General features: G+C 34.6%; 1 protein-coding gene across 2 annotated transcripts in view; it reads left to right on the top strand.

Moving 5' to 3' along the window:
• CdGAPr (GTPase-activating protein CdGAPr) overlaps positions 1–13387 on the top strand; it is a 255305-nt gene that overhangs the window by 73332 nt on the left and 168586 nt on the right. The window contains exon 2 of one of the 2 annotated variants that reach the window (XM_035361217.2): positions 8350–8397. The exons of the other annotated variant lie outside the window; for it this stretch is intronic. The gene's annotated coding sequence lies outside the window, so the exon portion shown is untranslated. The remainder of the gene's footprint in view (positions 1–8349; positions 8398–13387) is intronic. 2 annotated transcript variants of the gene reach the window in all.

Here is a 13387-nt window from a genome sequence, read left to right as displayed (position 1 = left end):
CTTACCGATTCACAGCCTCAGCCAGATAGAAAATACAAATTTATTACGCTGCATTAAGATCACCTCATTATCTTTTTTTCTTACATATTTCGAAGAACAGTTTTTTTAATGCACTCTTTCATTAATTTTCAAAATAACATTTATATTTTAGAGGAATGAACGTGTTTTAAATACTAGCCTTATCATAACCTTTTTGTTCATACTTTGCGTAAAGAGCATTTGTCATTCTATAGAATGCCTAGGTAAAGTATGTAATAATTCCCTTAGTTCATATTTTGCCTAAAATCGTCCGGCATTATATACAATGTCTAGGCATTCTATAGAATGCCGGCGTTTCATACTTTGCCGGTAACATATACATAAAGAAGCTTATTCCCCCCTTTTTTTGAATTTTGTATGGAAGAAATTCATTTGATGTAGAAATATTGCTCATATTTCTGGCAAAGTTTCAGAGTAAAAATGCTTCCCTTACACTTGAATCGTAAAAGGACATTTTCCCATAATATTGTGGGATTCTAAACCGGGATAATAAGATCGATTAAAAAAAATTAAATGCTTATTGGTTTCAAGATTTTGAGTTAAATCTCAGTTTCGAGGATAAAAAATTTATTAACCCAAGATTTTGTTAAAAAAATTATTAACATGGATTCTTGAATCATGTTACGTAGCCAACAATATATTGTGTCAAATATATTTTCACTTTTCTTGAAGAATAATCCGTAAAAAAAAGGATTGGTTTTCGCTAAATGGTAAGTATTTCTGGTTATATTAACGTCCATTTAAGTTTTTTAAATTGGCTTCTAAACTATTCATGAGCACCATTATGTGAATAATGTCCTGTTTTCGTTGTACAACTGGTTATTTTCGATGCCTGCGGTTAACCTGACTTACGCCATTGTTGAAAATAGCAAGTAACAGGAATAATTGCCGTTCAGCCCCAAGTCAAGGAAGAAAACGGCAAAACTGGTTTCATTAAAAGGCTTTTTGTGAATCATAACATTTGTGGAGTTATTATTTCTTTCATGTATGTTTACAAAACTGGAAGCAATATTTTCTGTTTGTGAATTGGCACTTCGTGATTGTCGTCCTTTGCTTTAAACCAATTAATATATTTTTTTCGTTTGACATTATTAGTCCAGTAATTCATTAAATGTGTTCTAGCATTCAGAAAACTATGGTTTTGCACTTCTGTTTTCCGTATTCACTTCTTTAATTCTTCATAGCTACCACAATAAAAATAAACCAGTTAAGGAAATAGCAGGTTGTATGAAAAATTAAAAATAAAACTTTCCGTTCATATTAACAACTCGTTTTCCACATTTTATTAATGTTCAAATTATTATTATTTTGTTTTGTGTGTGTGTGCGTGCGTGCTTGTGTGAGTGAGATTCGGGACAAATTTGAATATACTGTGACCAATTCTTTTTAATATTCGCTGAATTTTGGACCGTTTCCATCAAATACATATAACGCTATTTAAATGACCGAAACCGAGAAGAAAAGTGCTGTATCTAAATTTAGCCTTTTTAATGCTCATTGTAAAAATAATATATTTACATGAAGTGTCCACATGCAAACGTGTAGTGGACTTAAAGGTAGACTTGCTAGCTTTCAGAAATGTTCAACCGGAACACCGGAATGTCCCCCGGCATCGCGAGTATTCAAGGATACACACCCTTGGCGGGTTTTTAAAGTGTTTCAAAGGGTCGTTTATTCTCAATGTTATGAATAAATGGTTACTTAATAGGAACCTAAATCATGGGTAATAATAAATGACGCAAAGATATAAATTTAAACATTTTATTTCGTACATGCTAATATTTATAAGTTACTTAAGTAAGAAGAAACACTTTAAATGAGGAATAAAATTTTGAACAATATTTACATGTGCTTTTCATTGGCTAGGACGTTTTTTAGAAAGTATTTTTTGGTTTTAATCTTCTTGTAAAAACCTTCACAGGCTAATTTTATATGTCATCAAGCCTTTAACCGTAGATTCTTGCACAAACCCCTATCATCAGTCCATGCGTTGTTCATCAAAGAAAAACTCTCTCAACTGGTGCTGATGTCCGAGGTAAGTAGAAGGCATAGTCAACAATCTTGATCAGATTGGGGATTGCTATGTGATTCTCCTTCAAGTGATCAAATAGCCTGAGCAATTTTTCTTCACTTGAAGTAATCACATCTCTGGTAGACTGTTCTTGCTTCCACTGTTCCCAATTTGGCTGCAAATATTCTTTAGCTAGCACAACTTGGTCATACAGCTGATTAGTGTTTATTTGCATATCGGGTACATCAAGAAGACTGCTGTTAATCATCTCAGCAGAAGTTTCTGCGTTTTCCCTATTACCAGCATTTGTTTTGGTGAGATTGACCCAAGAAAACTGCTCAGCATTTCCAAAACTATTCTCCCAGGGTATGCAAATATGCAATGCATCTTTCATAAAAGCCATCAAATTCTTCTATCACACTGTTACGGACTTGCTCGTCTAGATTCTTGTAGATGTTCTTTGCGCCCATAGGATAAAGCTTGAAGCCTTTCTTTCTGTCAGGTTTCTTTTGAAAGCTTTACGAGCTTCAACAACCTCAAAAGCTGTAGTGTTATCTTTTCCCATTACCAGGATGGCCTTGTTAAAAAGTGCAAGCTGTCCATGGACAAACCACAAATACAACTCGCGCGTTAAATCAGTAAACAAGTTTTTTATTGTTGATGGGCACATTTCTAAAAAACGCTTTCAGACCTTCAAAAGTTTTTAGACTTTTTGGTCATCTATAAAATCAAATTTAATTTTTACAGGGAAGAGAAGTAAACTGGCCGGGACACCGTGATTTTGTCTTAAAACCGGGAGGTCTGGCAGTAATGGAAGAAGGTGCGTTTTGGCATTTTATTTGAATTCTTAAAACAACAGTCAAAAAAATTCTACCAAAGGACCAGATAATATTATATCTTATTTTCAGAATATTATTTTATATTTAGAATCTAAGTAAACTCGTAATACTTTAATTAACTCATTAATTTCAAGCCTTAGAATCAAAATTTGAGCGGCATTTTATACTATCATTGAACGTAAATTTCTGGGTTATATTCAGATTCGAAAAGGGCCAAATAAAATTGGGTTTATAATGCGCATTATCATGAGAAATTTTAAGCGTTCACAGAAATCTTGTGTTTTATCAAAATACTGCATAAACAGTGAAACAACCGATGCTTATTTGTGCTCATGGTCGTGAGTGATGCCGTGGGGAAACATTATAGGTAGGGTTGACATAATTGCCAAGCGTTAACATGGGGCGTTGAACTGTTGAAGAAATAAAATGAAAAAAAGGGGTAGTTAAGGATTTATTTTACTCTAATAAAAAGTCAGTAAAGTTTAAGCAACCTAATAAAATAAGCTCGTAGACTAATAAAAAAGATGCAAGGCTAATTCCTTTTTTTAAGACCTGTCATATTTTAAAGTTAATTTGACTCTCTTAATCACATCATTTTCTTCTTGAACATAATTATAAAACTGTGCACAAGTGATTTTAAAATTATAATAACAAATGAGAATTGTCTCTTCTCATAACTTCTTTCTTTCTTTGAAATGACATTCAAAAAAATATTCTCTCCATATTTGCATTGTGGGTTAGGGTGCAAACATTACGTATTCACATAGCTTTATTAGAAAGCCTTTTGATCAGTATTTTTTGTATGTGCATAAATCGTAAGCCATTTCTCTTTCATACTCAATTTCGTAGTTTTGCTTGATATTATTTTTCTTTTAATAATATTTTAGATAAACAAACTGGTTAAAGGAATGCCAGTGTTGCCAATATCGATGTTTCTTACTTGTACATATGCACGTTTACGTTCTATTTCTTCCTTCGGGAATTTGGTTGAGAATCATCCAGTCATCACCAGTTCAGGAAGAAAGGAACAAAGGCAAAGAGCAGTACGGGACTGGATAGTGAAATACGGTGACAGTCCCGTATATACGGGATGTACGGTGTGACCCTTTATTATTGGGCACGTTTGTTGAGCTCTTGGTTTTCACCATGTTATGACTCGTTTTTGCACTATGCAATTTGTAATTAATGAACTATTTATTTCTCTGATTTTATAACTTTTTTGGGGTGGGAGTGAGGTTAACCGCAGACAATTGAAATGACCTGGATACTAGAGCACGGCAGTAATTGAAGCATATCTTTGTACAGATTAAAAGATTATTTGAGTTTAAAAATAGTTTTTGTGAAAAATGCTGCATTTTTTAAGCTACTAGAATTTCGCTTGATAGATTGTTGAATATTAAAGTAATTTTTTCGCGTTTAGTTTACTTTTTGTTCGTAGTGGTTTAGTGCATAGGTCAGTGAAGCACTGGTAATTAGTGCAGAGTTCGATTTTTACGGCAGAAGAAGCTGCCTGCTTCGTGATTTTCCCCATATGCGATTTTAATATGAGCCGGTTTTCCTTAGAAACTTCTTCGTGAAGATATCCTTTCTAAGACAGATGGGCCACGAATACTTTGCCATGACAAATAAACTTATCTAATCTTACCTAACTTTGTACCTGAACGTTATAATAAGTAAATTTTGCATATATAAATATTCCTTGTGCGTAAAGACAAAAATGATTAAGCAAGTTACCTATGTTAATAAAAGCAGTATGTCTCAATGTAGGAATACTGTTACGTTCTGCTACAGAAGTATCTTGAGAATGAATTAGTTCATCTTTAACTTCAGCCACTAGATGGTTCGAAATATCTTTGTTTTTTAAACCCTTGGACATTGTTAGACCCGGCAGTTAAAACGGGTTGGCTACGTGTGTTTCATAGTTATTTCCCATGAGGATTATAAATAAAAGATTAATATTATTTTTTTTTTCCTGAATGTTCTACAAATGTAGTAGCTTAATGTCGAAATTTTTATAACACACTGAGCAGCAGATAGCACGTGTAATATATTGGGGAAGGGGTTGAGCACATAGATTCATAAGATTGAATATTGCCTAATTTTAAACAAGACTTGTGCTATATTAAATATGCTAAGAATGCTATTTTTTTATAGTTTTTTTCTAGCAAAAAAGCTGATGTAGGTTCTTAATTCCGCTGACAACCGTTAGGCGGAAGAGTTTGAATTAGGTTACAACAGTTAGGCTGATTGGGTGATGGAATTGGAAGAATTTTAACGGATCATTCTTTCTTTTATCTGATCTTAAAGCTGCTATTTTTCTGTGCCAATTCTATTGACTTTTTGAGCTAGTTGGCCTCCAGTAATTGTTACTTTTCATCTTTAGCGAACCTATTGTATGAAACGAAATTCTCGCGCTCTCTGTGTTAGAAAGGTCTCTTCCATTCTATGGATTTCAGAATGCTTAGTTTATAATTGTTTTCATTTGCAATGCTAAAAAAATCCTGTTTATATATGACGGTTTTTAATTCTATTTCGCTGCTTTAATTTTGCAAACGGATTTTTTTTTTTTTTTTTGGATGCTGTGCAGCTGATAAGAAATACAATTATTTTGCTTTCCTCCCCCCTTTTTTTTTTCTATGGAAAACGATCGATTTTAACATTTGTTTCACTAACATTTTCCCTGCTCCTAATCACTAGTGATTTGTGCTTGTTTTCAAGAGTATTCAAAAATATTTTTTAATAGCATCTGAGTTTGCTGTTTAATAGCTTACGAAGTTTCATAGTGTTTTGCAAAGAGCTTCTTCGATGTATGTATTAAATTTTCTTCCTGCTGTGCTTGAGCTGTAAATGTTTCCGTTTTGCATGCACTCAGTATTAAACAGTGTTTGCTATTCGTTATAAAGCGAAAAGGTTGAACAGCCAGAAGTCCTAGCTTGGATTTGCATTAGTTTTGAAGAAATTTGCATCAGTTCACAATTATTTTTTCCAGTTATGTATTGGCTTGTCTTTCTTCCATATATTAGTGGAAAATACTGTATATTTCCAGTATATCGTGTTTTATATTAGATATTGCACTCTTGTATCGTATCATACATGTGATTTGATAGCTCTTGTTTGTTTAAATCGTTTTTAACTATGAAAAAACACTCTAAAGTTGTCTGAATATGAAGAAGAATGTTTTTGTAAAAAACTTTTCATAAAGAAAACAATTCAAATTCACATTACACGCAGAGAAAATCGCGAAAATACCCATGTAGCCGCCGCCTTACCTACTTGGCCACTGGTGTGGGCGCTTTCAGCTGACTAACCCCATAACTTGAAAGATTCAGTATTAAAATATGTTAGTATTATGGATCACTAAAGGATTAAACATTCAATGAAAATGGGAATACATAAATATGTATAATAATGATATCCTTACGCACTATTGGACTTCAAAAACAAATTATAAAATTCAATAGATAAAAAGTTGGATAGTTTTATATAAATCTCTCCGATAGATTTATTTTTAGAACAGCAGGTTGGAAAACGGAATGTTTTTGTGCACTGTTTCAAAGGAAAACATATGTGTTCTAATTTCCTTGTTTCGACATGTTAAAACCTGTGATTACGAGACCGTGGTTAGTTAGTATTCATTTAAACCTGAGGTTTCGATGCTGCGTTTAGTGGTAACAACAGGGGGGAGGAAGAACATTTGCGAATGAATACATTATCGTTAAAAACAAAAAAACCGTTCTGCAGGCAACGCGTGTAAAAAATGCTCCTAATGGCCTTGTTCAGCAATTTATTGTTTTGAGTCGAACGTATTTATTTTTTCTTCTCACTTGACCCATAACTTGCTTCCCCCCCAATATTTAATGATCTCGTAGTAAAATGTAGTTATGGTGATTTTCTTGCACTGAACAAGGAGAAAAAAGTAACTGATAATAATAATGCCATAAATAAATAAATAATAATAATAATAAAAACTATAGCGCTGGGGAGGGGAGGGAACTGTGTAAGGAAATAATTTTTCGCTATTGCTAGTGCGATTTTCACGTATGTGACTAAAATACAGGTTCAACTTCAGAAAGATAAATAGTATTTTGATATACTGCCTCCTGAATGTATCTGCAGCAATCATAATTTTCGTTGCAACAAAATATAGTAACTTTCAGTAAATACATCAATTATTTAAGTGTAGTATTATAAGTAGCAAAAATATTTAAATATCTTCTTTATATATTTAAGCGGCTAAAGTGTGTGTCGCCGATAGTTTATTGTTGCTACTCGGAAAAATGAGCGCAGAAATAACCGTTTTCTACAGTTTTTAATTAATATCTCGGCTACGAAGATATTAATTAAAAACTGCAGAAAGTAAGTCGTACGAAGATGAGAACGGTATCAATGGATTCGGAGAATTTTTTGGAATCCGAGGATACGCGTCTCGAATTTCAATTCGGTGCCATTCCGTAGATATTCGAGAAAAAAGAATTTGGCACGTAGCCGAATTCCTCTAATAGGGAAAACCCAAGAAAGTAGAGAATGTAGGGAAAACGTAGGGGGAAAATTAGTTTTTAATTAGTGTCTCGGCTAATTAAAGTCCCAAGAAGACGCGAATGGTCAAAATGGCGTGCCACGGACCTGGGTAATCCAACGGTGTGCTTCTCTAAGCCCGGGAGCCAGCCGTTTCGGAGAAGATAATGTTACTTCACCCCCCCCCCCCCCCACACACACACACATATATATATGCGTGTCTGTTTTCTCTTAAGTGCCTGTTTGTCGCCGATAGTTTATTGGTTGCTTGCGTAACTGTACTAGCCAATGGGGGGAAGTTGCCGTTTCAATTGAGACGTAGACCATTTCATGTAAAACTTGCCTTTGCTATGACCATCAATAAGTCTCAGGGTCAAACGCTTAAGCGTGGTGGCATTTTTTTACCTGAGCCTGCATTTGGAGACGGTCAACTTTATGTTGCCTGTTCAAGAGTTCGTGAAAGAACGGACGTAAAATTAAAAATAACGGATGGTCCTCTGCAAGGCGAGCTTAAAAATGATGGAAAGATCTACACAAGAAATGTTGTGTACAAAGAGATCTTTGACATGTGAATTAACATTTCATTATTTAAATCACCTTTATTGATTGAGCTAGCGGTGGCTCTTAAGAAATGTACCGCCAGTGAATTCCTTCATTGCACTCTACTTTAAGCAAATAAGCAAGTAGATGGGGTAAATCCCGTGGGGCAGTAAGCAAAAGGGGCCTGGGTAATTCAGTTTGACTTAGCAGACACTTTTGCACAAATCATTTTAATTACAATTTATAATATCTAGAACAGCGGTCATTTCGTATGACCGCTGGGCTTTCTAGTAGTATTATAAGTTAATAATATTAAACTTTTACCTCATAATAATATGCTAAAATATATAACATTTCGAAATAGATCAGCTTCATTTCTTTGATTTTTTTTTTTTTTTTTTTCAGAGTCCAAGACCGGTTTTTCGTCAGGCTTATCCTTTCATTTATATTCAGGTATGGATGTAAAATTTACTGCAATGAATTTTCTTGAAATCTTGTTAGTTTAGTCATTAGTCATATTTAGCCGATCAATTTTGTTATTTAATTTCATGAGCAGAATCGAGTTAAGATTATTATGGAGGTTGTTAAAGACATTGTCTAATTACACATGTAACGTATAATTTTTAACTGACATGGAAAGGATCCAGACGTCATGTTTTATCTAATGACATTTTTTATTTACCTGCGGGAATATCAAAGTATTTTCAATAAAATATTGAATTTACTTTTATTTTATATGAAAATAAAATAATTATTCATTTCTATAAGTGATTGTATGTATAACATTCGTAGCCTATTAATGTTGTATTATGAGCGAGCATTCTTGCTTTTTTGTTAGTCTTTAGGTCAAATAGTAATTATGGGAGTGTCATTTATCAACTCAGTGTTTGAATATAAGCTGTATCAAAGGACAGAACTTGCTGCACCGATTCATTGTTCCTAGCGAAGTCAAAAGCTGTCAGTTTCTCGTGCAGCCTATGCTAGGGATACTGTTAAAGACAATTCTGGATGAGATTCTTCAATTTCTGTAGTGCAGTGTAACTTGTTCTGAAAATTTGTTTCATAAGAGTAATCTACAGGAGAAAAATCAACACATTTGTTTGGGGTCTGAGCGACCAATTGATGTCGTAATAACGAGATGAATCTTTGCGGAAATATTTGTAGCAAAAAAATGTGTGCTAGTTATTAAAAGGACAGCTCATCGTATGAAACCCCAAATACATACCACCATGATAATATAAGGTATTTTCTCCCTCCTTCCAGCATGCCTTCGTGGTGTAACGGTAGCACACTCGGCGATTAATCGAGAGGTCCAGGTTCGAGTCCCGGGGAGGGCATTGTACATTTTTCAAATCTCGTGCTTCAAAATATCCTAATGAATCTACAAATAGCACTCGAACTAAAAGGTGGTAGACAATAATTCGTCACCACCAGAAATTGAGTTCCCTAATCCCCACTGTCCTTTAAAAAGGAAGGTATATAAGTTATTTTCTCTCTACTTCCAGCATGCCTTCGTGGTGTAACAGTAGCAGACTCGGCGCGTATTCGAGAAGTCCAGGTTCGAGTCTTAGTGAGGGCATTGCACATTTTTCACATCTTCGAAATATCTAATGACTCTACAGAAGTATTTGAAATTATAAATCGTTCAGCGCCTGAGGTGAGGCAGAAAAAACCGTGGAGCATCCTTACATTTGTGGCATGTTATCTAAGAATGCTCCAAAACTTAGATAATCAATTAATCAATTCAGCAAGGCTGTCAGTCACCACTATAGCTCTCGTCACCAAACTTTCTACAATTCTTTTCTGGGTCCTGGAAAAGGTCGATGCCCATTTTCCCCCAAAAATAAATAAATGAAAACTCGGGAAAAGGGTAATTTTCGACCTCATTTTTCCGAGTGGCAATAGTCTCGCAAGTTGGAGATGAAAATCTGCTTTATTTCGAAAGTTGTTGCCGCTGCTCGCTTTCAAATCCGTGAATTTGTTAATAAAAAAATTCGAAGTTTTACAGTGAAATAAAAATAGCATTCCCAAACATTAAATACAATATTCTCGATTCCAAAAATTCGTGGGATTCATTTCAACTATTCCCATCTTCGTACAACTTTAATCAGCCGAAATAATAATTAAAAATTCTGAAAGCGCTAATTTTCGCACTCATTTTTCCGAGTGGCAACAGTCTCGTGCGTTGGAGATAAAACTGCTTTATTTCGAAACGTGTTGCTACTGCTCGCTTTCAAATCGTAGAGTTTGTTAATAAAAAAATTCGAAGTTTTACAGTGAAATAAAAATAGCATTCCCAAACATTAAATACAATATTCTCGATTCCAAAAATTCGTGGGATTCATTTCAACTATTCCCATCTTCGTACAACTTTAATCAGCCGAAATAATAATTAAAAATTCTGAAAGCGCTAATTTTCTCACTCATTTTTCCGAGTGGCAACAGTCTCGTGCGTTGGAGATAAAACTGCTTTATTTCGAAACGTGTTGCTACTGCTCGCTTTCAAATCGTAGAGTTTGTTAATCAAAAATTTGTAAGTTTTACAAAATCTATGTATATATATAAGGAAGAATGTCACAAACACTGAAGTGGCAGGTGAAGGGAGAGCATTAGCGCTAAAGCTAATCGGTCAACTGCATGAAACTCGTGATTTCCCTTCTTTCTACCTACGCATTATTCGACAAAACGGATTAAAAGCTGTGCAGTTACGATTTTTTTTTAATCGGGCGATTCTTTTTTAAACACCCTGTATATTTAAAGCTTTTATGCTTTTAAGGTTTTATAAATTTTTTTATCTTATATATAGCTTAAAGTTTTAATTTATGAAGTTCAAACTAGTCATCTGTAACCGAACTATTTTCTGCAAAACATTTGCAAATTTTTTTCAAAGCGAGAAGCGTTTTTACAGTTGTTGCCTTTGTCCTGAAAGATGACTATGTAAGTACTAATTTAGAACGAAAGGCAACCAACTTCTGGTGGGAAACTAGAGACACATTCTACACGCTTCTTATTTTTTAATCCGTGGTTAAGAAGCGTTAATTCTAAAAAAACTCTGCATGGAGACATTTCACTGCGCTTCGTTAATTAGAACCTAGTTTTCGCTTCCCCCCATTTATAACGGTACTCTAATTGAATGTTTTCCTCGTATAAGTGTAATGGGAGGCGTATTTACCATATATTTGGAGCAATGCCATGCTGCGGTTTGCCTTAAAATAACGTTTAAGTTACATTTGGATAGTTTTAGACGTCTAATTTTTTTCTGTTTAGTATCTTGGAATGGGTTTGGTTTTTTGACTGAGTTTGGTTTTTATGACTTTCTTTGACTTTAAGCTAGATGAAGCATGTTCGATATAAAGCCTTGGCAAGGAAAGGAGAAATTGATAAGATATATTTCATGCTTAATTATATTCTTTCTGAGTTGGGTAAACTACTAATTTACTTTTAATGACATTTTTTCTTCCATTTACAGCATCAGTTTTTAGACGAAGCCATGAAGAATCATAAATGTAATACTTGGTGCCCCAAATTACCTTTCATCATAAATAAAAATAACGATATTTCACTAAGTAATCAATCAATCTGATTTATTTTTCAGTGGAATTAACAAAATGTAAACGTAATTATTGTTATCCGATTTGCTTTAATCAGTCTGCTTCTGAAATAAAAATAATATTACGACGTCATCCAAAAGGTGACAAGCTCTATGCACAAAATATCTTTCAATGCGAATTTCTGCAATTCTAAGTTTGATTTCAGTGTTTATCGATTGAAAGCATTTTTTTATGATGCCGATGTATGAAATTGAAGAGGTTCTGTGGTAGAGAACTGTCATGTGTTTAGAATCAGGGTGAACAATTATGGAAGGATCAATGCTACTATTTGTGAATATTTTGCAGTGAGCGTTTCAGAGTAAACAGTTTGCTCATTATATATATGCTATAAGGACTGAACGTATTGTTAGAAAGCTGACACAAGGTCGTAGAAGGGGGAGGGGAATCTGCGTCTGAAGGTTGATTTTCATCCGCAATTACCCCTTCGAACATGATTTTTACTGCTAGGTAACTGAGTTCAAAACTTGCAACTATGAGAACACATCTGTTACGCCAGATAGGGTACATGAAGCTTAATAAAAAGTGCTTTTATGTCAGAAAACGAATAGTTTATGTTTTTCTGGCTTCATAACAAAAGCTGACCTTCGTGAATTGGTTTAAGGAGCAACAGATCTGGAGTCTACAACAAGGGGCCTATGCTGTCTGCAGTAACCAGTCGAGATTAACTTAGCGTTCTAACTAATTTTAGACACGGTTTACATGTTCATGGTACCTCTAAATATTCCCACAAACATAAGGGGACGTTATGGCAGTTTAAAGTGATGGAGAGTATACTGATCAATATTCTTCTCCACATATTCAACAAAAGATCTGTATTTGCTAAGAGATATCGAGATTAAGTCCAATAAGCCTAAAACCTTTTAGAGGTGTATATTAGTCTTAATCTGTTTTTATGCAGGGAACCCGCATGCTTATCGAGCATGCATGGTTGACAAATTGCTTGAAACTGAAGGCAACTGAGCAAATAAGCTGGTCAGCAAAATGTGGTTTGAATCTCGTAGAGGAACACCATGGAAGACGTATTGCGTGGCAGAATTCTGCTTTTAGAGATTTCAGTTTTACAAGTGTTGTGGAATTTACTTCTCCAAATTCGTAATTAACTTGCTTTATTGAGAGAAATTTTTAAATTGCGTTGCGATTGTTTGATTTCATTTGGTTTATTGGCACATATTTGTTTCTTAAAGCACATGAGGGCTACCTGCCTAAGGGGAGATACACCTTCATAGAGGACTTTCTGTGGAAAACTTGCTCTTATCCACATTACGCATAAGAAAAACAACGGAAATGACCATGTAGCCAGCCCGTTCGCTTGGAGTTCAAACCCGAATCAAACTACCAGTTTTCAACGGCTTTACCGCTAGTGGGCCGATTGTGATATATATATGCACTAGTTAAGGAAGATAACACTATGACGTTTCGTACTCTTTGCAAGCATAAAATGTGCAAAACGTCATACAGACTTAATAAGGAATTATCGATATGTTTAGTTATTACCACAGGAACAGGGTGTAAAGGACCCTTTTATTTGACTCAAATAAATATTAACAGACGGCACCACTCGTACTTACAAAAGCCAACAGTTATGACTTAAATCAAAGATAATAAATTAACTAAAACTAAGAAAAGTAAGTTAGCCTAACAGCTGCGCAGTTAGAGTTACGCGCAAGTTGGTTCTGACCTAAGGTCGGTGTAACAAGCTTAATGGCGAGAATATGGCAACGCCGCGATATACTACTAGCAAGAGAATCAATTTAGCAACATGTCCTTCAGCAAGCAGAACACGCTCTGATTCTACGTTTTTCCTTTCTTCACTATTGCCGTGTGTAGCTTGC

The sequence above is a fragment of the Stegodyphus dumicola genome, chromosome 8 (genome assembly GCF_044657685.1).
Source record: "Stegodyphus dumicola isolate Sdum_Otavi_A_Nest chromosome 8, ASM4465768v1".
NCBI lineage: Eukaryota > Metazoa > Arthropoda > Arachnida > Araneae > Eresidae > Stegodyphus > Stegodyphus dumicola.
The sequence above is the reverse complement of the archived record's forward strand: the minus strand, read 5'-3'. Positions and strand labels throughout refer to the sequence as shown.